Consider the following 20,901-nt stretch of genomic DNA (forward strand, 5'->3'; position numbering starts at 1 on the left):
TTGGCCCCGTGGGCAGAAACTGTGTCGGTGGCGTTCAGGCTGTGAGCGCCAGGCTGGAAGTGGCACACGGGCAAGAGTTCCGGCTGCTTCTGTCCGCACAGCTACAGGCCTCAGTCTCCCTCCCTCAGCACTGAAGCCGCTGGGCACAAAGTCTAGAGATCAGGTTTCAAGCCTCAGCTGTAAAGGACGGTTGTATCCTGTTTCACTTGTATCACTTAAAATTATTTGTTATAATTTTGAAATCATACATAAGGAAGTGCTTTTCGCTTGTATCATTTTAAAATATGTGGTCTAATTATTCCCCTGCTCCCACAGAACTCACCAGTTTTGTCCTTAATGTCAGCCTCCGTTTACTGTGGAGTCGGAGCTGCTGGCCACACCAGGGTGAGCCTCGGACAAACAGGCCAACCCAGGGGCTGGGGTACCCCCCCAACCCAGTTTTGCCCCAGGACCCTAGGACTTGAGCCCAGCTCACGGGCAGCCTAGGGTGCTCGTGGCAGGACTGGCTCTGAGCCACGGGATGGAGTGGCCTGACCCACATCTGTTCGTATTATTAGCTCCGGAGCCGACTGGCCGAGGCTGTCACACGATTCGAGGAAATGTTGCCTGAGCTCGTGTTTCCAGCCCAGCTGGTTGGAGGGACACATGGGATGGGGGGCAGAGAGGCCTCTGGCCGCCCTTCCTCACCCCCCGCCTGTTGTCAAGAGAGCCAGAGAAGACCGCATGTCCTTCCAGGGTGCTGCTGATGTCAAGGCAGGCACCACCCCCTCCCCCAGAGGGCCCCTGGGTGACCCCGCGTCGGCTGCCTGGCGCCTGGCATTGTCCTGTACCTGTTTACGCAGTCTCTGCTTGTGAGACCTGGCCTCTCCCTCCCGCTGCCCTCCCTGCCCCTCTCTGAAGCAGGGAAGACAGTGGGTGGGAGGTTGGTTCTCTGGAAAGAATGCCTGCCCTAGACCCCCAGGGTGAGGAAGAGTGCCCTCTTCCCTGGCTCTCCTCCTTTTTCTGATGTTGGTACCTTCGGGTGCTGGCATCCCAGGGGTAAGCTAGGGAAAGCCTGGGGAAAGGACCAGGGCTCCTGGCTAGGCGCCCAGCTCTGCGCCTCCAAGCAAAGGGACCTTGTGCCCCTCTCATTAAGATCCCTAAGGCCATTCCCTCTACTGTCAAATGGGAATCTCAGGTTTGTCCTGCAGGCTGGAGGGCAGGGGCACAGGACAGGGGGTATGTGGAGCCCAGAACTGCACCCCAGAAGCTTATCTGTGGCATATGTTTTGTTCCTGTAAGTTCCTTAAGAAGGGACAAATGGCCTCTGGCCCCACTGAACTCGGTAACAAGGGCCGAGACAGACCTCAGGGTCTGTCAGAGAATATGAGGATTTCTACATTGGATAGAAGGTGCCAGAAAGGACTAGGCTTGTGGTCTAATTACTGGGCTGCCTGGGGAGGGAAACAAGACATCCTTGCCTTGAGTCACAAATAAAAGAGTGTTACAGAGATGGCAGCCACCCTGAAGGGGGGTTCTCAAACAGTGTCCCCTCAAGTCCTTGGGCCACTAGGGGTGCGGGGGGAGCAGAGCACAGTGTTCCAGCCCCGCCTATGCTTCACATCGCCCACAGTTCTCTCTTTCTCTGAGTGCAGTTAGAGCTTTGATTGGACAAGAGGTTTCACTACTAAAGCAAATATTTAAAAACCAGAGAACTAATCTAACCCCACCATTTCACCAACGAAGAAACTGAGGCCCAGAAAAGAAAAGTGGCTTGCTCAAGTTCACTCAGCTCAGTTGTGACAGACCTGCTCCCTGGGACACTCACCCCTGGTTCGGGGACAAGAAGCCTTCATCCTGAGGATGAAGAGGACAACCACCAAGTGTGTGTGCTGTGATACTTCCACCAAGGTCTGGGCCTCAGCCTCAGTTCCCCTGATGTGAGCCCAGACTGAAGTGAGGCCTCCAGGGCCAGGAGCCATGTACTCCCAAGGCAGGCAGTCCAGAGGCTGACCTGGGATGACAGGAGGGCAGAGTCATCCTCTGCCTACCTCCCTGAGCAACAGAGAGCTTTTTGAGTTGTCAGGCCTGACTAGGCCTCTCCAGCCAACAACCAGCACAGCCCCTGCTCTCCAGTCTGCAGCCCAGCCCCAGAATCACCTCAGACTCCTCACTGCAGGTATTGGAGGCAGGCAGGTAGGCACCCCTCTCCCTTTTACAGGTGCGGACACTGAGGCACCGGCGGTAAGTGGGCCTGGCACAGCGTCTCCCTGACGCAAACCGTGTGCTTTCATCATCATCACCTACTCCTCTGTCCATGCTGGGGAGCTGCCCTCCTCCCCGCAGAGCAGCTCTGATTACCCCCGCGCCTGGCCCTGTGCTGACGGGCCCACACTTCCCCTCACCGGCTTTAGCAAAGACAACCAAAGTGCCTCTCTGGGCCCTCCGGCGGCCCAGAGCTCTGGGCCTGGCCCCTCTCCCTTGAGGGTAAACAGAACCATACCCCAGCTGCAGAGAGGGCACAGGAACTTGGTTCTCCCACCCCGACTAGGTGGGACTAGAACAGTAAATCCCAAGAGGCTCCTCACACCTGCCCCTTCCCTAAGATACAGCCTAGGACTCAGCACCAGGGTGACAAGGCAGATCAGAATTCTCCTAGTTAGCCCTGAAAGTCCCAGGTTCCAAGAAATTCCTCCTGCACAAGCCAGGACAACTGGTCCCCCTACTCAGCGTACACAGAGGCAAGATCATCACCCCTTTCCCTTCCCCTCACTCAACAGGGTCTTTCTTTTTTCTGGAACTCTAGTCTCTGCTAAGGCTAAGGGAGAGGACCATAGTCAGTCCCTTCAACCTGTCTGGCCCCCTCAGACTGAGCTGGGGACTACCATAGACCCACAGTAGGGTCAGAGGCCTAGAGTCTGCCCTAGGCCCTGTCAACGACCTGCTGGAGGCCCAGTACTGCCTGAGGCCCTGTGAGATACATAGCAGAGAGAGCCCAAGAAAGGCCTAGTGGGGTCCTGTGCCTCGATCCCAAGCCAACTCTATCCTCAAGCTGGGGGGCACACCACTCTGGGTGACCCCAGGTAGGGAAACCCTAGGGCTGAAGCCAGGCAGAGTCTGCCCGGGACTCACTGAGGCTGCCTCTACCTGTCTGACTCTGAGGTGAGTCATTTCCTCCCTCAGCTGGTTAAGAGGCTGGGAAGGACAGGGAGGGGACGGCATCTAAAAATAGCAGGGCCTCCGCCAGGAGATACCCAAAGAGCTTCTCCTGGGGCAAGGGAGGAGCCAGCTTCTGCTCCTAGCTGACAGCTACTGCGGTGGGGGGGGGGGCCCTCCCACTTCCGTGCCTGCCTTAGGGCCAGCAGCAGGATGGGCCGAGACCCCTGGCCTCCCCCTTCCCAGGCTCAGCAGAGAGCGCTGAGGTGCGGAGGAGGCATCCTGAAGGCTGAGACCCAGAAGCAGTGCAGGTGGGGTGGGAGCTTGAAAGAAGACGGAGCCTGGGGACGGGTGGGAGGGTGCGTGGTGTGTGATTCGGAAGGCTTGGCCCTCACTGGGACTGGCAGAGGGAGCGGGGATGGATCAGCAGCGGGGATTCACCTCCCACATCATCTCCACAGAACCACCTCGGCTTCCCGCCCTACCCACACACCGAGACACACACAGGGACACGCAGACATGGCCCCACACTCAGGCGGCCTGTGAATCATTTCCTTCTAGAAAGCGCTCATCTATCTCCCTCGTCACCAGCACAGACTGAGGACCTACTGTGTGTGAGAGTCACGCCCTGGAAGGTCAGGAAATGGGGCTCATGACTTCCCTTGGGGACGTCTTAAGAGGCCGCTGAGGAGAAATACAAATCAAAACCGCAGTGAGATACCACCTCACACCAGCCAGAATGGCTAAAATTAACCAGTCAGGAAACGACAGATGCTGGCAAGGATGCAGAGAAAGGGGAAACCCTCCTACACTGTTGGTGGGAATGCGAGCTGGTGCAGCCACTCTGGAAAACAGCATGGAGGTTCCTCAAAAAGTTGAAAACAGAGCTACCTTATGACCCAGCAATTGCACTACTGGGTATTTACCCTAAAGATACAAATGTAGTGATCTGAAGGGACCCATGCACCCCAATGTTTATAGCAGCAATGTCCACAATAGCCAAACTATGGAAAGAACCTAGATGTCCATCAACAGGTAATTGGATAAAGGAGATGTGCTTGAAACACACACACACACACACACACACACACACACACACACACACACACTGGAATACTATGCAGCCATCCAAAGAAACAATTTGCAACAATGTGAATGGAACTAGAGGGTATTATATGATGAGTGAAATAAGTCAATCAGAGAAAGACAATTCTTATATGATCTCTCTGATATGAGGAATTTGAGAAGCAGTGTGGGGGGCTTGCAGGGAAGGGAAGGAAAAAATAAAACAAGGTGGGATCAGGAGGGAGACAAACCATAGGAGACTCTAAATCTCACGAAACAAACAGCATTGCTGGGGGGAGGAGGGTAAGGAGAGGGTGGTGGGGTGATGGACATCGGGGAGGGTATGTGCTATGGTGAGTGCTGTGAAGTGTGTAAGCCTGGTGATTCACAGACCTGTACCCCTGGGGCAAATAATACATTATATGTTAATAAAAATAATTTAAAAAAAAAAAAGAGAGAGAGAGAGAGAGAGGCCCCCAAGGAAAGGGCAGGCCAACAGGCGGAAACACAAGACGCAGGGAGGACCCTGTGTGCTGGGACAGTCTGCCGTTGAGGAGGCTTTGGGTTAAGTCCCGGCACTGCCACTTTCTGGCTATGGGAGCAAATACTCTCCTTGCCCAGCCTATGAGAGCTAGAGCTGGGGGTGGGGGGAACTGCATGGTGTAACAGTGATGGCCACGATTGTGAACGTATTTACCTTGTTCCCTCCTATCCTCACAGCAGCCTAATAAAGCAGGCATTACTGTCTCCATTTTCCATGTGGAAAAATGGAGGCCCAAAGATACTAAGTAACTTGCTTAACATCATACAGCTAGCCGATGGGATTTGAACCCAAATCTGAGGCAAACTCATGTGCATTATGGGGTGCAGCTGGGGGCCTGTTAAGTCTGGAGTTAGTTCAGGGTATGATGATCTCTGACGCTTCTGGGAGGGTCCTTGGACACCAGCCTGGGTGACTAGCAGGTGCCACACCTCTAACTGGGGACCGGCCACCTTCCTTCTGTCTCACCTCCCTCACACTGAGTCCCCACCAGCCCTCAGGGTCCTGTCCCAGGAACACGGAATGTGCTACGCCCTCTCCTGGGGCCACCAGTGAGGGAAACAGCAACTCCTACTTGACAGAAAAGGCAGGCAGATCGAAGGGATCATGAACAGGCCAGTGGCCATAGAGCTGGAGAAAGCAGATCCTGGACCAAACCAAGCCTCACACACACACACCCTCCACGTTCCCCCACAGCCCAGCTATGGGGCGGGGGGGGGGGGGGGAATGGGAACTCTGTGCTCTCCCTGCTTGATCACACTTTCCCTGAAGCATCTTACTGGATTACCAGCAAAACCCAAACCTTGCATCAGCCAGATGGGCCCCGGCTCTGGGAAGAGCCTCTTTTGTCTTCTCAGGGCTTCCCCCACCGTTATCTGACTCATCATCTGCTGGTCCCAAGAGACCGGAGAGAGGCAGCCTCTTATCCCTACAGTACAGATGGAGACACCCAGGCAGCAAGTGACCTCTGCCAATGAGTCAGGGGCCAGAACCAGCAGCAGCTGAGGCTGGGAGGTTGCAGGTGGGGCTTCACAGCCTGGGTAATGCTCCTGGGGAGCCACACGCTTAGTGAAAAGGGGACACCATATACTAGGCAAAAATAGCAAGAGATGCATGTTGAATGAATGGATGAAGTTTGCGGGCCCTCCTTGGAGGGTAGAGGGATAAGCAGGGATATTGCAGAAAGGATGAATATGATATAGAGGGAGGGGGGAAAAAACATCCTGGAAGCCGAGTCCTTGCACCAGCCCAGCTGGGGCTTGTTCCTGCGGTTCTCCCATCTGTGAGCACCATCATGGCTATCCTTTACTGGGTGAGTCCTAACAACCGCAGGGATTTAACACGTTATAGCCATAATCTTATCTAATTCCTCCTTCCACCCAGTGAGGCTGGTATGTACTATCATCATTCCCATTTGGCAGACGACTTATCTTGGGCTCAGAGAGGTTAAGCAAGTTCCCCAAGGACACACAGCTCAGCTCTTGTCCCAACAGGTATGGGACAACAAAGGCAAGAGCTGACTTAGAATAGCTCTCCACATCCAAAGGGGAGAGGGGCCCCTGTGTCTGCGGCTCCCACGTGGGACTGCCCAGGTGTGCCTGCTGCTTGGCGCCAGGAACTCATGCGTCTGTCAGGTCAATGCAAGCGTGGAGGGACAAGCTCAGAACAGAACGCCCATGTCTCCGGGACAATGAGCCAGGGCGCCTGGGCGGCAGGGAGACTTAAGGCAAGCCTGCCTGGGCACAGCGAGCCTCCGGCGCGGTGCCCTTAACGGAAACCTAGCCCGGCGAAGGGGGTGAACTGCTGCGTGCGGCCCCGCCGGCGCCCTTCTCCCCCAGCTGGCCCAGCGCCTGTGGATGGGCAGCGCAGCACGTTGCCGGCGATTGCCCCACCTGGCCGCGGCGCGGGCCGTCCCGCACGTTGCGCACAGAGCGAACCCGGCCTCCCCGCACGTTGCGCACAGAGCGCACCCGGCCGCCCCCGCCCTCACTCCCCGCCCCTACTCCTCCCCGCCCCGCCCCGGCCCCGGCCCCGGCCCCGGCCCCGGCCCCCACCCCTGCGGCGGAGGAGCTGGAGACCCAGCCAGATGGAGCCCCCAGCGGCGCATTCCGCAGTCTGCCGTCGCCCCACTGTCTCAGACACCTTTGATGGCTGCCCTTTGCTCCGTCTGCTCTGAGGGGACAAACGAGGGAAATTGAGTAACCCAGCTCGGCAAGGCGGGAAACTTCCTGGCCGCTTTGTTACTCACGATTTCACATCAACGTTTTTGTGGGGGAGGCGAAAGAAGGGGGGAGGACTCCAGGGAGGATTTCTGGGGTTAAAGAGACTGGGCACAAATGCCGCCCTCTGGGGCTGTGAGCACGCTCCAGCCTGTGGTCTCTGCCTCCCAGGCCAGACACAGTGCCAGACTGCTCCTCAGATTAAAATTCATCTCCTCACCGCCCTCCTTGCTTTGAGTGGCTGTCAGGTGAAAGGGGAGGGAGCTTTTAGGGCTAGAACTGAGGCCTGACCTTTGGGGTCAAGGTTCTGCCTTTAGCGTGGGTTTGCTGTTTCACTTGGGCAAATCCCTTGACCTCTCTGGGCTGCATCTCTTCCTGGGGCATTAGTAATAATGTAATTTGCCGGTCCCTAAGGCTCAGGACAGGCTTTGAATTTCTAGCAAGCAGGAGAAAGAAACTTCCAGTTGAAGCAGAGACTTCCTCTTGAACAGTCCTCCTCCTGGAGGCACAATATTCTGAGTCTACTCTGAGTGGCGGCAGTGAGTGGCTGCTCCTTGCTGGCACATCAAGTCTTGGCACTTGAGGCTTTCTGCCATTGAGTCTAAGGTTCCAAATACACCCCCACACTGTACCCTTTGGGGGAATCTCAGACTCCCCACACACACACCACACACCACTAATGTTCATACTTCTATACCCTTGCTCATGCTGTTCCCTCCCCCCAGAATGCTCTTCCCTGCACTCCTCAGTGATTGGCTCCTTCTGAAACAGATCTCCACTATAAATGTTACCACCCTAGAGAGTTCATTCCGGAGTCCAGGTCTAGAGCAGGAGCCACGTTATTCCCTCTCGGAGTTTCCTCTTCCTTCCCTCCTCAGCTCTTAACTGTCCCTAGAAGCTTGTCCCTCCCCTGAACTGAAAGGTCCATGAGGGAGAGATCATCTCCATTTCTTCATCTCCATATACCAAGCACTTACCCAGGAGCCTGGCACACAGTAAGAGCTTAAAAAATGTTTGTAGAAAGGAAGAAAGGATGGATGGTTGAATGGCAAAGACCCCGAGAATAGGCAAAATGTCCACCAGGAGGAGGCCCGTGTTGTAAGATGATGTACAGGTGGGTGGGATGCTAGGCAGCCCATTAAGCAGGTACAGACCTCTACAGAAGAGTGTTCCTGCTACTGTGAGAAATAAACTCCCTTTCTTCTTTGGGGCGGGTGGTGGGGCAGGTGTTGGGGAGGGGCAGAGGCAGAGAATCTGAAGCAGGCTCCACGCCCAGCGCGAAGCCTGACGCCGGGCTCAATCTCATGACCTTAGTAGAAATCAAGAGTCGGATACATGGGGTGCCTGGGGGACCAGTTAGTTGAGCATCTGACCCTTGGTATCGGCTCAGGGTTGTGAGATCAGGATCGAGCCCCAAGTCAGGCTCTGCACTCAGTGGGGAGTTTGCTAGATATTCTCTCCCTTCTCCCTTCACCCCTCCCACTCATGCTCTCTCTCTCTCTTTAACATAAATAAATAAATCTTAGAAAAATAACAACAGCTGGGTGCCTTGGTGGCTCAGTCATTAAGCTTCTGCCTTCTGCTCAGGTCATGATCCCAGGGTCCTGGGATCGAGCCCCACACTGGGTCCTTGATCAGCAGGAAGTCTGTTTCCCCCTCTCCCACTCCCCCTGCTTATGTTCCCTCTCTCGCTGTCTCTATCAAATAAATAAATAAATTCTTCAAAAAATAAAAAAGAATTGGACACTTAACCAGCTAAGCCACCTAGGCGCTCCAATGAATGTCTCTTTCTTTCTTTCTTTCTTTCTTTCTTTTTTTTTTTTTTTGGACGAATGTCCCTTTCTAATGAGCAGAAAAAGGTAGTGGTGTGCAGGGTGAGTATGTATATGAAGGCATAGAAGTGCCTATAAACAGAAGAAAAGTCAAGATGGGATACACCACACTAAATACCCCTGAGGAGTAGGATACAGACATCGTCATGGTTTAATATACACCTAAAACCTTGCTTGACCTCATCATCTCCTCTGGAAGGCTTCTCCACTCCTGCCCTCATGTTAGAGGAGGCCCCCCAGAGGCCATGAGTATGGGGGCAGCCGGAGAGACCACAGCAGCTCCTCTGGGTGCGTGGGTTTGTCCACTCTGTGCAGAGGAAAGCAGTGCTTGTGAGGTCAGTGGCAACGGGACGGCAGCAGGACCGACACTGAGAAGCCTACCTCTACCTGCCAGGCAACATCACGGCAGGTGGCCCCTGGCAATCTGGCAGAGCCAAAATGTGACAGGAAGTCTGGCCTTAGTGTGAGCTCACTTCCCGATTCAGGACACTCGGTCCCAGCTGTGGGAGGCACACAGGACAGCGTCTCACTGCCCTCAGGATGCCCGGAGCTGAGAAGGGTCAGACACGACTTGGCATGAACCGGAGGCCTCCTGCCTGCCAGCCCACTTGCCTGCCGTCTGTGCCCCAGTGGCTCCCGGGAGACCCGAGGCAACACAATTCAGACCAACTGGGCCAGGGGAGAGGAAGGAAGAGCGGCAAAGGGCTCAGGGTCAGATGTCTGAGCCTCTGTTCCCACGGGTGCCTCTCATTATGCTTGTCAGGAAGTACAAAAGAGTACGGCCCTTCGCCTTCATTTTCAGTTCCCATCTCAACCGGCCTCTCTTCCCCTGCCTGCCTCAAAACTGGTTCACCATCTGGAAAGTCATGGACTCCATCTGGAGTCACTCAGTTCCCCGTTGTTTCCGGTCCAACACCTTCTAGCCGTGCGTGGGTCCCTGGACAACTGGCTTTGTCCCTCTATGTCTCAGTTTCCCTAGTAAACTCGTTAATGCATGGCAAGTGTCTATTTATTTATTTGTTTGTTTGTTTATTCAGAGATTTTATTTATTTATTTGAGAGAAAGAGGGAGAGCACAGAGGGGGAGGGAGAAGCAGGCTTCCCACTGAGCAGGGGGCCTGATGTCGGGACTCGATCCCAGGACCCCGAGATCATGACCTGAGCCAAAGGCAGACACTTACTAACTGAGCCACCCAGGTGCCCCATAAAGAAACCTCAGTCGCACATTATGTGTTTAGAAGGAGCCCAATATGCGTAAGTGTATCTGTGATCTGTATGAATTAGCTGTTATCCATGTGGCTAGGATGGTAGCAGTACCTACTTCCTTGAGCTATTGTGAGGATTAAATTAGATAACGCATGTCAAGTGCTTACTGGGTTAAGTGTTTACTTGTCTCAGTAAAGACAATAAGATGAGAGTCTAGATCTTGTTCCCGAGATGCCAGGGGATTAGCATGGCGGCTGATGGGGGCTTCCTGGGCGCTGGGTGCTCGGTGGCCCACGCTGCCATGCTGGTTCAACCCTGTTACCGAGCTGGCTGTTGCTGAGCTGTCTGGTTAGTCAACGGCCTGCTCCTTTAAACCCATTTAAACCAGCTCCATCTGGCCTGGCTTTCCCAACATACCATCCTGGCGGCTGTCACAGGCCCAGAGTACTGGGCAAAGTGTCAGGCCTGCTGCAAAATACATTGGAACTTTATCTGACCCCTGGCTCCTGTCCCAACCAGAAATTCATTGGCTGGAACTTGCAGCCAAGCTTGAGCAAGCCTGGAGGCTGGAGGCTGGAGGAGGAAGGCAGCCGGGAATCACAGACCAGATATTCCAAACCCCACCCCAACCCCATCGTCTTTGTTGGCACCCTTTTTATTCGCATCATTCTATTAGCGCTATTCCTGACGATGAAACAGTTTTTGTGAAAGCGAAGGTTGAAACCTGAGCTCTGGATTTACAGAGAAAGGAGACCCCTCTCTTCCCTCAGTGTTGATTTGCAGCAGTCCTTTGGGGGGCCAGGACAATCCTCTGGGACCATATGGAATTCCCCAGAAAGGGCCCTGCAGAAAGGCAGCAGGGACAACCATACCGGACTGGAATGTGGCCAGCTTCGGAGGCAGCGCAGCTTACCCCAGGGTCTCCACCCCAGGCAAGGGGTGGAGGAGCTTCGCTCCTCGCTCCTGGCTCGCTGCCTAAGGCCGCGCCCACAGGGAGGTCCCAGGCCACACTGGTCTTGGAGCAGTTACTCCTCGAAAGGCCATTGTCTTCGAATAAAAGGAATTCCCAAAGTGCCTCACCCCAAGCAGGTTTGAGCATTCAAGGGGCACCTCCGTGGCTCAGGGGGTTAAGCCACTGCCTTTGGCTCAGGTCAAGATCTCAGGTCCTGGGATTGAGCCCCACATCGAACCCCACATCTGGCTCTCTGCTCAGCGGGGAGCCTGCTTCCTCCTCTCTCTCCCCCCCTGCCTCTCTGCCTGCTTGTGATCTCTCTCTGCCTGCTTGTGATCTCTCTCTGTCAAATAAATAAAATCTTAAAAAGAGAGAGAGAGAGAGAGCTAGTTTGCCAGTGAAAGGGAAAAAAATTGTTCAATGTGTTGCCCAGATAAAGGTTTAGACGTTCAGTTAAAATTCAAGAGCTCCAAAATCTCTCATTACACAGGTAATATTGTCCAGATCCTAACTAAGCCTCACAGATGTGGAATTTATTAGATTCAGGGTTTTTGGAAAATCAGCCTGATCAATCTGAGTGTGGACTGAATATGTGATCGCATTATGGAACTGTTGCTAGTTTTGTCAGATGAGAGAATCAAAAGGTGATCATTTAGTCGAAACCACAATGAGGTACCACCTCACCCCTGTCAGAATGGCTAAAATCAAAAACACGAGAAACAACAAGTGTTGGCGAGGATGTGGAGGAAAAGGAAACTTCACGCACCGTGGGTGGGAATGCCAACTGGTACAGCCACTATGGAAAACAATATGGAGATTCCTGAAGAAATTAAAAAAAGAACAACCATATATATGATCCAGTAATTCCACTATTGCGTATTTACCCATGGAATGGGAACAGACTAATCCAAAAAGTTATACGCACCCCTATGTTTATTTATTGAACAATTATTTACAATAGCCAAGATATGGAAGCAGCCTCAGTGTCCATCCATAGATAAATGGATAAAGAAGATGTGGTATAGGGGCGCCTGGGGGACTTAGTAGGTTAAGGGTCTGACTCTTGATTTTGGCTCGGGTCATGATTTTGGGTCCTGGGATCAAGTCTTGTATCCTGCTCTGTGCTCAGTGGAGAGTATGCTTAAGAATCTTCTTTCTCCCTTGGGGCGCCTGGGTGGCTCAGTGGGTTGAGGCCTCTGCCTTCGGCTCAGGTCATGATCCCAGGGTCCTGGGATAGAGCCCCACATTGGGCTCTCTGCTTAGTGGGGAAGCCTGCTTCCTCTTCTCTCTCTCTGTCTCTCTGCCTGCCTCACTGCCTGCTGGTGATCTCTGTCTGTCAAATAAATAAACAAAATCTTAAAAAAAAAAAAAAAAGAATCTTCTCTCTCCCTCTCCCTCTGGCCTCCCTACTGGTATTCTCTCTCTCGTTCTCTCAAATAAATAAATCTTATTTTTAAAAAGATTTTATTTTATTTTAAAGAGTGAGAAAGCAGGAGGAGAGAAAATGGCAGAGGGAGAGGGAGAGGGAGAAGCAGACTCCCCGCTGAGCAGGGAGCCCAAGGCGGGACTCAATCCCAGGACCCTGAGATCATGGCCTGAGCTGAAGGCAGACGCTTAACCGACTGAGCCACCCAGGTGCCTTCAAATAAATAAATCTTAACAACAACAACAAAAAGAGTGGTATCTCTATACAATGGAATATTACTCAACCATGAAAAAGAATGAAATCTTGCCATTTTCAACAACATGGCTAGATCTAGAGGGTATGATGCTAGGTGAAACAAATAAGTCAAAGAAAGACAACTGCCATATGATTTCACTCACGTGTGGAATTTTTGTTTTCACATGTGGAATTTAAGAAACAAAACAATCAAAAAGAGACAAAAAAAACAAAAACAAAAACAGACTCTCAAGTATAGAGAACAAACTGGTGGTTCCCAGAGGGGTGGTAGGTGGGGAGTATGGGTGAAACAGGTGAGGGGGATTTAGAATACATTTATCATGATGAGCACTGAAAAATGGATGGAATTATTGAATCACTCTACTGTACACCTGAAATAATATAGCATGTTATATGTTAATATGTTAATTATAGTGGCATTTCTTACATGAAATAAAATTACTTTTAAAAAATGTGATCATTTAGAAGAGCCTATCCCTAAGAAATTCCTATTGAAGTCTCTGAATGTGAACCATCATGATGCCAGCAACTCTTTTCAAATGATTCGCAAAAAAAACCGGTACAGATAAAGCAAATATGTCAAAAAGTTAGCAATATTGAATCTAGCCAGAGGGTATTTCTATGTTTATTGTATCGTTCTTGCAATTTTTAGTAAAACTTTATGGGGAAACACAAATAAAATAAGCTTATTAACATCCAAAACAAGACAATACAGAATTCATCTTGCACTAGAGGAATTTCACCTCTTCTGATAAGAGAAACAAGATGGCGTCCAAGACACCAACCAAAGAGAACAAACTATATTTATTTATTTGTCAAAGAGAGGGGACACAAGCAGTGGGAACAGCAGGCAGGGGGAGAAGCAGGACTTGATCCCAGGACCTCAGATCATGATCTGAGCTGAAGGCAGATGCTCCACCATTTAAGCCATCCAGATGTCCTGAGAACCAATTATTTTTAAAGAGTTTAGTGAGTACTTGTTTGAAAACAGTACTAATCATTAAAGATCCTTTTAGGGGTACCTGGGTAGCTCAGCGGGTTAAGCCTCTGCCTTCGGCTCAGGTGGTGGTCTCAGGGTCCTGGGGATTAAGCCCTGCATCAGGCTCTCTGCTCGGCGGGGAGCCTGCTTCCCCTTCTCTCTCTGCCTGCCTCTCTGCCTACTTGTGATCTCTCTCTCTCTGTGTCAAATAAATAAATAAATAAATAAATCTTTATAAAGATCCTTTTAGTTCAGGGCGAGGAGAGGACTTGTCTTGAAAACTGGGAGATTCCAGCCCTTTTAGCTGCTTGACATCAAATTTAACACCAGTTAAGAAATACATTTTGGGGGTGCCTGGGTGGCTCAGTGGGTTAAGCCGCTGCCTTCGGCTCAGGTCATGATCTCAGGGTCCTGGGATCGAGTCCCACATCGGGCTCTCTGCTCGGCAGGGAGCCTGCTTCCCCTCTCTCTCTGCCTGCCTCTCTGCCTACTTGTGATCTCTGTCTGTCAAATAAATAAATAAAATCTTTAAAAAAAAAAAAAAAAAGAAATACATTTTGAAGACCTGCTATGAGCAAAGGCCTGAAACAAGTACTTAGCAATTATTATGTTACAGGACCCTGCTAAGGGCTTTACAAGGATTACCTCTTTTATTAATCACAATAACTTTATCACGGAGGTATCATTAGTCCCATTTTTTTTTTTTTTTTTTTTTTTTTTTTTTTTTTTAAGAATTGAAGTCTTTTTTTTTTTTTTTTTTAAAGATTTTATTTATTTATTTGTCAGAGAGAGAGCGAGCGAGAGCGAGCACAGGCAGACAGAGTGGAAGGCAGAGTCAGAGGGAGAAGCAGGCTCCCTGCGGAGCAAGGAGCCCGATGTGGGACTCGATCCCAGGACGCTGGGATCATGACCTGAGCCGAAGGCAGCTGCTTAACCAACTGAGCCACCCAGGCGTCCCCATTAGTCCCATTTTATAGATAGGGAAATTGAGCCTCAAAGGGATTATGTGCACAATTTTGGCAGCCCTGGGATTTGGATGCAGGTCTTAACCACTGTGCATATTTTTTATATTCTCCAGTGTCCTGGGAGAAAATAAAAGGAAAAAAAAGGTGATTGATGAGGGGCACCTGGGTGGCTCAGTGGGTTAAAGCCTCTGCCTTCGGCTCAAGTCATGATCTCAGGATCCTGGGATCCAGCCCTGCATCGGGCTCTCTGCTCAGTGGGGAGCCTGCTTCCCTCCACCTCTCTGCCTGCCTCTCTGCCTACTTGTGATCTCTCTCTGTCAAATAAATAAATAAAATCTTAAAAAAAAAAAAAAGGTGATTGATGAGTTTAAAGCATAGCATGTGTTTGTGCCATATCAGCCAGCTGACCTAGAGCCCTCAGTGCACATAGGGTTACCCTCCAGCCCGGATCTCCCATATGTCCCCACGTTCAGGGGAGGAACTCTGAAGAGTCCAAGAATTCTAAATTCAGGGACGCCTGGGTGGCTCAGTTGGTTAAGCGGCTGCCTTCGGCTCAGGTCATGATCCCAGCGTCCTGGGATCGAGTCCCACATCAGGCTCCTTGCTCAGCAGGGAGCCTGCTTCTCCCTCTGCCTCTAGCCTGCCACTCTGTCTGCCTGTGCTTGCGCTCTAACAAATAAAATCTTAAAAAAAAGAATTCTAAATTCAAACTTGACTCTCCAGGTCATTCTGACAGTGCATTCACGGAGGTAGAAAATACATTTGACTTGACAGCTTATTAGCTTGACTTATAAATGTTGAATATTTAGACACGTGGTATATAGGCTTCCATTTGCTCTCTTCCCCTGTGCCCCACTTGCCGTGGTTTTCCCACCACCCTCCCACTGGTGGTCAGGGTGGGGAAGTCCCTCCGAGTGACCAAGAGAAGCCACAAGCTCTGAGCAGGGCCAGACACTGCCCTCTTGCAATTTCACCTAATTTCATCAAGGGTCAGGAAGTGAGTTGCTACAGTGTGGGGAGAAACCCAGATCACCTACGTGGCCCCATGCGATGCTCGCCCCACCGCAGAATCCTCATCTCTGTAACGTGCTTACACTGGCTCAACACAGATCGCCCTCGGTCCACAAATCACATCCGTTTTCCTCCCTTCTGCATACACCTCCGTTTTCCGGGATAGAAAAGGCTGGAGGGGCTGTACTGACCAAGGAGAAGGAGAAACAGGATTGAGGGGACAAGACTGAAAATGTCCCAGTGAAAGTGACAGGGTGGAGGGGAGCACAGGGCAGGGAGCATGGAGGTCCCTGAGGCTCCAAGGGGAAGTAGGGAGCGGGAGATGGGCAAGCCGGGGGGCTCAGCCCACAGAGCGGTGGGTGCTAGGAAGAGCAGCTGTGCCCGAGGGAGGCCCTGGTGGGGAGGGTCAGTGGAGGCTCAGGTGAGGCCCCCAGCTGAGGCAGAGATGGGCCAGCACAGCCTCTGGGGCAGAGGGCACCCGCACAGAGCCCAACTGGGACTCTTGACTCTGGCTTGAAGATTGACCGAGATGCAGAATGGTGAAAAACAACTTAAAATATCCAAGTTTGGTTGCTGCCTCGTTCAGATCCCTTTCTTCCATGATGCCCTGCAGCTGAGATCAGAACTAATGGCAGCTTCTCCCTCCCACCGCTCCCCTGCCATCCCATCCCAAAAGGCCTGTGGGCATGGCCAGGTCATCCTGACATGCATGTCACCAGCAAGGGCAGGAGAAGTGGACAGGTGGCGTGCCTCACTCAAGGTCACAGCCAGGAAGGCGTGAACATTAGGTGAAGCCGACAGCCGGGCGTGGGAAAGGAAAGCCAATGGCCGGATTCCAGAAAGGATCCAACATTGTCATCACCATCGCCAGAGCTCCCACTGATGTTGTCCTTTCTGGACACTTGCTCCCTTGCCTGACCCCACGCCTCTGGAAAGAGCCCTATATGGTAATTATTCCCATTCTGCAGCTGAGGCTTCCAATACACAGAGAGGCTAAGTCAATGGCCCAAAGCCGCACAATAGCAAGTGAAGAGATGGATGACCCAGGTCAGGGCACAGAGTGTGTGAGGACCTGTGCACGCGTGTGAGCCTCCACTGTGAGCCCACACGAGAACCTTCCCATCCCCAGGGAACACGTGTATCGTGGGAGATGGGTTCTCCATCTTTCCAGCAGCAGAGAACAGCTGTGTTGGCAGGAGGGGTGAGAATGGGTGAGTGAGCACAGCTTTGACAGCGGCAAACAGTACATGGGTGTGTGTTGACAGCAGGGCGTGGGATGGCAGTGCCATCACCATGTGTGTTTCTGCTGGCAGCGGAATGTTCTGGTCTGTGTTGATAAACAATTGTTTGGGCATCGCGAGGCTGGAGCCGGGACAGGAGTGGAGCGCTGGGGGCAGGTGGAGGCGGGAGGGAGGGGCGAGCCTAGGGGGCTGGTGGCCCAAGCCTGCAGCTCCCAGAACGAGGGGCAGCTGGCTGGCAGCTGCTGTTTTCCCAGCTGACCTCACTGGGTGCGAATGTCTGGGTGTGGATCGCTCTGCAAACCACCTGATGCCCATAAACACGAAAACAGGAGCAGGGACACGCTGTGAGGAAGATGGTGTTCTTCCTGAGCTGCTCTGCGCACGGAGGGAGGTTTAATCAACAGCTGAAGCCAGTGTAAGCACGTTGTGACTCCCGTGATGGAGTGGATTCCTCAAAAGTCGGCTTCTTGGAAGAGGTGGCACCTCTGAGACCATCCCGACTCATGACTGTAATCGGAGCCCTTGAATCTTGCCCTCGCCTCCTGGCAGACACAGGTGCAAGCCTGCAAGGGCATCTCAACCTAGAAGTCCACCCATGAGTGACTTCCTGGGGCGCGGGCCCCACCCCGTCTCTTCCCCACAGGCCCTCCCCTCAGAATGTCCCTTCACCCACTCCCTCTCCACTAGCTGAGCTCTATGCTACCCCCAAGACCCGGTGCATTATTCCTCACCTCCTCCTGGAAGCCTTCCAAGCCGGTTCCAAGCTTAGAACTGTTTCCTCCCAAACCCCAACTGTTCTTATTGCCAGGGCCCCTCCCACTGGCCTCCCCACGTGGATGTTGCCTGAACAGGTTCTCTATTCAGTGCACTGAACTGGAATTGGGAAGACTCAGTAGCAACTACCCTCGTGATCTTACGGCTTAGTTGGGGTGCACAGAGGGCAAATACACAAATGGGGCTGCAACAGAGGCTGAGTGAGGGCACATAAAAAATGTGGTGGGGGGCGCCTGGGTGGCTCAGTGGGTTAAAGCCTCTGCTTTCAGCTTGGGTCATGATCCCAGAATCCTGGGATCAAGCTCCGAATCAGGTTCCTTCCTCAGTAGGGAACCTGTTTCTCCCCCTCTCCTGCTCATGCCCATTCTCTCTCTCTCTCTCTCACGTGCTCTTTCTCTCAAATAAATTAAATCTTAAAAAAAAAAAAAAGAAATGTGGTGGGAGATAGACTTGGAGAGGCATCCCTCCTGTTTGCAGACGAGGGGACAGTTAGCCCACGGGAGCAAGGGTGTGAGCCTACCCAGTTAGTTTCCACTCCACAAGTTCAGGGATCTTTTGAAGCCAGCACACGGTATCTGCTAAATCAAAGTTTGTGGTTTCTAGGTTGAAAGTCTCCCAGGCACCTTCTGAAATCCTTGTCTGGGAACTGGAGGCTCCCCTGCCCTCCTGCCGTATGCCCTCTGTTTTCCACGGGGTTGGCAGCAGGAAGCCTTGGTGCCGGTGGGGGAGCTTAGCGCTGCTGCTCCCTGCTCTGCAGGCAGCTGCCTTCCTGCCCACCGCCTGCCATTGGCGGGGTGGGGGGGCAACCGACTGTCCAGGGTTCACAGCTTCTGCTCACCCCAAAGGCCAGAGCCAGGGTTCACAGCTTCTGCTCACCCCAAAGGCCAGGGCCAGGGGAAAACACCTTGGACCTATGCATAAGCACAGACACATCCCCCGGGGAGTGCTGGCTTCTCCCCTTCCTTGGCTCAGACTGATCTCTTGCAGAAGTTCAGCAAAACCATGGTCCTTGCTTCTCCTCATGAGGCCCTGCCAGGAGATAGACCGCTCTCCTCCAGACGCTCAAATAGAGTTCTTCCCAGCTACCACATTTTAACAGGACTAACCTGAACATCCCACACAGTGGCTGGCTGCCTCTGTGTTTCCATGTGAGCGATGTCCGAAGGAACCTCACCCCAAAACACCTTTCCCCGGCGTGTGGAGTTGCACTATTAGCCCTATCCTCAGGGGGCCTTATAAAAATCTGATTCATGGGGCACCTGGGTGACTCAGTGGGTTAAGCCTCTGTCTTCAGCTCAAGTCATGATCTCAGGGTCCTGGGATCGACTCCTGCATCGGGCTCTCTGCTCAATGGGAAGCCTGTATCCCCCCACCCCCGCCTGCCTCTCTGCTTACTTGTGATCTCTCTCTGTCAAATAAATAAAATCTTTTTAAAAAATCTGATTCATGGTTAAATCACACTATATGGTACACCTGAAACTAACATAACGCTGTATGTTAACTACACTGGAATGAAAATGGGAGATTCATGCACACTTAAAAATGGTGAAAATGATCAATTTGATGTTACGTGTATTTTACCATGAAAGCAAAAATTTTGAAAGGACGTGCATTGTTTTATGTCAAGATGTCAACAGCATTATCTTTCTAGATGACAGAAATTTGGGTAACTTCATTTTCATTTGTATACTTTTCTGTATTTGATTTTTCTTGAGCAATTGGGCATATATCACCATTGGAATTCTATTAAGCAGTTGGGCATGTATTGGCAAGATAACGTCCTTTCTGCTTTGAGAAATAAACACTTTGACTTTCAAAAGGATATATAATTTGCTCCTAGAGAAGCAGTATATGGCTCACTTCCTAAATCAGGGAATTTTGAGAAGAATCCCCTAGGGAGGTTCCCAGGCCCAGGTTGGGGAGCAGCCCCAGTGATTCTGAGGGCAGCCTGGTCTTCTAATCCCAGCCTTGGAGACCCCCTGGGTGGAGCACACACACACACACACACACACACACACCCCACACACACAGTCTGGTCTTCTAATCCCAGCCTTGGAGACCCCCTGGGTGGAGCACACACACACACACACACACCCCACACACACACATAGTCTGGTCTTCTAATCCCAGCCTTGGAGACCCCCTGGGTGGAGCACACACACACACACACACACACACCCCACACACACACAGTCTGGGAAGGAAAAGAGGGCTCCACCCACCCTGGCCTTCTGTTGCTGACCTCTCCCTCCCAGGAGCAGGACCAAGATGTGGGTTTTCCTGGTTCTCTTCCATGGGGGCCTCTGCAACCCTTTCCTTGTTTAACAGATCTTTTGGGGAAATGGCAGGAGGGCCACTTTGATGGCAGGGTGCGCCCAAGATGAGGCTGGACGAGGCCTGGAGAGGTCATTCAGTCCAGTCCTCCGTCTCCAGGCAGCACTGGAATTTTCCCAGCTGGGCAAGCCTTTATCTTGTTTTGAGGACTTCGGAAGCTGGGCACTCCACACCCTTCCTTGGTCAGCCATTCTCATGTCTAAACATTTCTAGCCAGGAAGTCCTTCCTCATGTCTAATCCGAACTTTCTATGCTAAGAGTTTCCATCCTGTGGCCCTTGTGGTTGGAGACAGGGAAATGGCCCTTGTTTCCCTGCCATCATCCTAAGTCAGAAGCCGCTAGAGCCTTGGATCAGGACCAAAGTCCCAAGTCACGGTGAGCCCCAAAGTCATGGTGAACCCCAGACAGGTCGCTACTAGTCTTTGAACTTCAGTTTCCTCATCTGTCAAATGAGGCCGATGACATCCATGGTGCAGGAATTGAGAGGGTCAAATGAGATATGAGTGTGTGGACAAGGCATAAAACTCGCCAGCAACATGAGGCTGTAATTATCATTAATAAATAACAACCACCCATCCTTGCTGAACCACCTGAACCCAGGCGCCCTGAGAGCAAGTATTTTAAATTAAAATTTCATGTGTGGGGCACCTGGGTGGCTTACTTGTTAGGCATCTGCCTTTGGCTCAGGTCATGATCCCAGGGACCTGGGATCACACCCCACATTGGACTCCCTGCTCAGCGGGAAGTCTGCTTCTCCCTCTCCCACTCCCCCTGCTTGTGTTCCCTCTCTCACTGTGTCTCCCTCTGTCAAATAAATAAACAAAATCGTTTTAAAAAATTAAAAGAAAATAAAATTTCACGTGTGTTAGAAAATAAAACTACCACATCAAATCCAGGATTTTATAAGCACTATTGCTTAGAACAAGGGCATGTTAAGACAACAACAGCAACAAAACTTACCATTGTT

General features: G+C 51.8%; 1 long non-coding RNA gene across 3 annotated transcripts in view; it reads right to left on the reverse strand.

Moving 5' to 3' along the window:
* The window catches only part of LOC131828846 (uncharacterized), a 37,982-nt gene that overhangs the window by 9,599 nt on the left and 7,482 nt on the right, over window positions 1–20,901 (reverse strand). Inside the window, exon 1 of one of the 3 annotated variants that reach the window (XR_009352593.1) lies at window positions 323–512. The exons of the other annotated variants lie outside the window; for them this stretch is intronic. This is a non-coding gene — a long non-coding RNA (uncharacterized LOC131828846). Of the gene's footprint in view, window positions 1–322; window positions 513–20,901 lie in introns of those variants that run through there. 3 annotated transcript variants of the gene reach the window in all.

Source organism: Mustela lutreola, chromosome 4 (genome assembly GCF_030435805.1).
Source record: "Mustela lutreola isolate mMusLut2 chromosome 4, mMusLut2.pri, whole genome shotgun sequence".
Taxonomy (NCBI): Eukaryota; Metazoa; Chordata; class Mammalia; order Carnivora; family Mustelidae; genus Mustela; species Mustela lutreola.